The sequence below is a fragment of the Tigriopus californicus genome, chromosome 12 (assembly GCF_007210705.1).
Source record: "Tigriopus californicus strain San Diego chromosome 12, Tcal_SD_v2.1, whole genome shotgun sequence".
In the NCBI taxonomy this organism is placed as follows: Eukaryota; Metazoa; Arthropoda; class Copepoda; order Harpacticoida; family Harpacticidae; genus Tigriopus; species Tigriopus californicus.
Genome location: NC_081451.1, coordinates 2814154 through 2819209, shown reverse-complemented (window position 1 = coordinate 2819209; position 5056 = coordinate 2814154).

Sequence of the window (5056 nt, the reverse complement as noted above, 5' to 3'; positions counted from 1 at the left end):
AAGAAGAGAGATTACTGGCAAAGTCGACAATGTCCGCATGGTCCGTCTTTTTACTCAAGATCCAAGTTATCAGTTTAGCGGTTTGGAAAGAAAGGAAAGGATCACGTCATTGCCGTGCTCTCTGTCCAGAGCACCCTGGGAGTCAACGCTGACATTAGTGATCAACCATGGGGATCCAACGCTCATCTGTCTGTCGGTGTTTTTTTCCTATGCAGAAATGATCACGAATCCCTGATTCAAATGACAGCATCTTCGAAGTAAATCCAGGAGGATCCAGAATGACCAATTATTAAAGACATTAATTTTGGCAGTGGTTTTCCCGAGTCTAAAGTGATCTTCCTCTGACGTTTCCGCCCGTTGTTGGGATGTGCGTGAAACTCTTCCACTTGGATGGGCGACTTTATATTGATAAGGGAACCGCCTCGTTATCCCCAAGTTCTCTGAGAAGGACTGTGCTCTCATGATCTCCATTCCTCTCACCAGGTCAAGAAGTACCAAGAAACGGGTTCTCGCCAAGTGAGGTATTTTTGGCCAGGTCTGAACAACGACGTAAATACATGCACCTCCAACATTGTTGAGACGTTCTCGGGAAGCATCATATTCTTCTCAGACCAAGGAACCAGTTGTGTGGCTGATACAGATCTTATGCATTTCCAAAATCGTAAAAGTGCCGACCTTTTAGAGCAACTGTGAGATGCCAGTATTTGGTACTAGGCAGATCGTCTTTCTGGCTGGCCATGTACGGAGCGAATTTGCCGAACCGGCAAATTCAATGATGTTACTCCAGGTACATAAGGAGCAGACACTCCACAGACTTGGGGTTCTCAATAATATTGGTGACTGATGGTGGCCCCGCAATTTACTTCGAAAATAAAATTTCGCGAGTTTTGCCGAACGCTGGAACATACCCATCACCAAATGTTCATAGCCTCATTACCGCACAGGGAAATAACGGTCATGCTGAGAGCCCGTGAATGGCCGTTAAGCGTCCTTCTCCAGAAGGACTAACGGTGAAACGGCGATGCTCAACTGCGATGAAAGTTCCACGCGAGGAATGTAGATGGCGAATACCCCGGTCTGACTGGAAAAGAGTCCGCACTGATATTGTACAGAAGGCCACTTGAGTCTTTTGTATTTTGACTTACCGGAAAAGGATTTGCTCCAATTGGCATGAATATACGCCAAGAGTATGGATAATAATTAGGGAAAAGTGAAGGAATAGGACTAGTTAGTACATTACAACTAGAGTGGCGTCGTCCCCGTCCTCTTTCGCTGATTGGCGATTACGTGGCATATTCCAGGACTTGCCGTACAAACTTTGGACACTAGTGGTCAAGTGTGTCGCTATTGGGATCCGTCGTGATTATTATGTAAATCTGCTAGTGGACGATGTTCGTTGGCGAAACCGCTCGATGTCCTTCGTCCACGAATTTCGCCCATCTTCCTAATCCTTGTTCCAATACGGCCAAACATCGAAACCATATCACGCCAGCAGATACCCAACCATTCTACTCCTCGCTCCCACACCGTAGCCGTCTCGTAGCAGATAGAAAAAGAACAAACCTTGAATATCCTACAATTCCACGAAGACTTATGATTGATTTTTTTTTCTTGGTAACGTTTTTTTACTACTATGAGTTATTCGTTCGGTGTCCAAGGGGAGGTGGTATGATATGCTCTTAACCGTTACTTCAAACTCTGTACTCCGGTGAGGAGGATCTATGATTGGCAAACGGGCACCTCGAAGAGAGGGAAGAATAATAATTGGTTTTTTGGACGTGAAGACAAAGAGATCTCGTGTGTTCTGTTAATCTCAACAGTCGCTGGCAAACTGAATGACTGTCTTGCCATTCACCGAAACTTGGTCCACCGGAACGGGTGGCGGAACCCTGGTCCACCAGGGGCCTGGTGGATAATTCAAACTCAAATTGAGCAATCAAATTCTTCCACAGAATTCACATGGACGAGTAGACGCGTGTGGGGAATCCTACCAGGCTGGAACCATCGTCCGCGCCGCTTCACGGTAATCTCTTCTCCAAGTTGTGTGCGGCGGCCAATTGCCCCCACCGGTGACCAGACGTTTGGCTCAACTCACCTTCCTATGCGCAGCCGATGTCATCAGCAAACTCTTGGCCTTGAGATCGAAAATGACTTGCGGCATAGGGCTCTGGCAGATGTGCTTGACCATCGACAGGTCATCCTCAAGCAACGTTCGGCTTTGCCACCAATGGGGATTTGCGGTGCCCTGGTTGAGTTTCACTTGGTGAGTGCGGATTGTCTGATCAGGTTGGCGATGATGGCCATCAAACAACACCTTGGACCACGCTTGGCCCAGGATTTCAACTCGCTTGGACTGCCTATGCAAAGCAGAGAGCCGACGCCTGGGGTAACACCCCTTTCGCCGCCACCTGGGTTCGGACCGTGGGCGAGGGTTTAGGCGACGATTCACGGTGCCTCCCACGGGGAATGGATTCCTGAATTGCCTTCGCTTTGGCCATCTTTAGATTGAGACAAGCTTGGAAATGAACAAAACCGATTCACTTCGCGCCAAAGTTGCATTAAATTTCCAAGAACAAATTATCGCAACTTTCCAGGCTCAGTTAGTTGGCTAAGGGGGGAGGACTTTAACCTCGTACGCAACTGCAACGAGAGACCCACTGGGTGCACCGTACTGTTCTCGAAACTCAATCGAGATTTGGATTTGATCTAATCGATGGGTAGGCCACCGACTCGGTCTATCAGAGGAATGCATGACTTTAACTTCAAGCAGAATCGGATCTGTCAGAACACGCGCCTGAGTCGACAAGGACCGCGCGGCGGCCGTTCGACTTCTTTTTTGGGGTCAAGCCCACCCACCTGGCTAAACTTCACAACTTCCGATTCGGTGGGTCACAGCTATCCTCCAGCCCTCTTGAACAAACAATCGTTCCTGGGATTTTCGCAACTCCAATGTCGCTCACAAGCCTGGTGTTAAACGAGGTTAGGTCTAGAGTACCAACTACATTTTTTATCTTCATGTTAATTTTTTTTTTTTTTGGTTTGGTTTTTCACGTGCTTTTCTAACCGCTACAGGGAATGTAATGCCTCAGCAAAATGCTATTGGAATAGAAAGGCTATATATAGCGTCTATTTATTAACTTTCAATTTTTATAGCTCATGGATTACTTTTGAAGAGTACAGTATTCAGATACCTTTCGTACCTTCTCTGAACCTTGTACAGTCCCAGCTTTTTTAGCCTCTCCCAATATAGAACTCTCTCAATCCTGTGATGTTCCTAGTGAAACATCTTCGGACTTGCTCGACCTTTTGCAAACCTGCTGAACTCATTGGAGCCAAATGGGTGAGGCATTATTCAAGATGTGGTTGACAATGACTTGTACAGAGTTAGCAATCGTGATGGTATCTCTGGACTTAAACGTGCGATATATCCAACACAACATTTTGCAAAAGCCTTACCCACCTTCAACTGGAATGCTCATCGAACTTTTCATTTTTTGGAGGACTACACCCTAGATATTTCATAGATGAGGACCCGTGCTCAATTCTTTACCTCCATTATCTACGAGTGGGAGTATTTAAAGGAGTTGACCCGAATGTCATTGAGCGGAATTTTCATTCCGTTTCAGGGCCATATTACTTCCAGTTACCCAAGTGTAAGATTCGATCTTAAGTCCTTGGCAAGGCTACTGGAAATCTTGGCCATTCCTACCAGAAACAACTTCTGTTATCGTCAGGCATAAGATGAGGGACTCGCAGTAATTCTAAGTTCTTTAACGGGGCAACGATACTAGATAACAGGAGGGCCCTAAGTCGAACCTGGGGAACACGCTGACTTGACATCACTGTATGTCACTAAGGTAATCCTCAACCTTAACCAATTGCTTCCTACAGAAATGAAACTTTTTAACCAATTGAGAACCTTGCTTGGATCCCAATATCATGGAGTCTGTTAACTAAAAGGCCATGATCCTACCTTGTCCAAGGCCTTGGCAAATCGAGATAAACTACATCAACTGATTCATGGCTTTCCAGTCCCTCAATATCCTGCTCTATATGCTCAATCAGTTGGTAACCGTGCTAAAATGTTGGCTCGGAACCCATTTCTGCTAGGAGGAAGGACTTCATGTATATAAGAAATTCAACAAGTTTGAACTTCATGATCTTCTCAATGACCTTCGCAATATTCGAAGTGAGAGAAATCGCCCTGTAGTTACTGGGGAGTGACTTTATCTCCCCCTTTGCAAATTGGAAAAACATGATCTAACTTTAGTTAAGATGGAAACTTGCCTGATCCAAGATGCACGCATTAAGAAAGAGAAACCAGGAGCAAAACCTGTGAGCATCTCTCATCAGAAACTGAGATGTCACGCCATCAGGACCAGGAGAGCTCGAAAGCCTCAAGTCCCAGATGGTCTCTAAAGCAGCTCTGATCTGCGACTACAAGATCATCTAAACGCTCAACTTGACTGACCTTGTCAATCTCAACAGACTCATCTTCAGAGGCAATGAGCTGTTGCTTCCGAAATCAGTGGGGTTGAAAACACACTGTGAGAACTGATCTCCAAGCCGTTAGCCATAGTCTCTAGATTGCTAATGGCTTCCCATCAACCTCAAAAGGCCAAACAGAGTGTTTCATTTTTCTCTTAGAGTTCGCATATGAGAAAAAATGCCTTCGATTACGGACCTGACCTCCTGAACCACCTTACTCTTCAGTTTGTAACTTGGTCATATTCGATGGAGGCCTGAATCTTACCACTGAACTACGTCCAATTTTTTTGGAGACTAGCCACAATTCGTTGGATTTAGTTTCCAAGTTTGTAACTTTTGCTTTTCCATGACATTTTTTTCACAAATCGTCTAAGATCAAAAGCTTTTGACTGAGATTTTTCTGCGTATAGGTTCAAATCTTCTGGCCTTACAACCCGCTAAATGGATCACTTACTAACTGGTATTGTGCCCAAAATAACGATATGTACCAGGGTAATCTTTTTTACATCATGACGTTTAATGGAAGGGAAGGCTTTAACCAAAAGCGATGTAAATTCGAAGTCGTGAG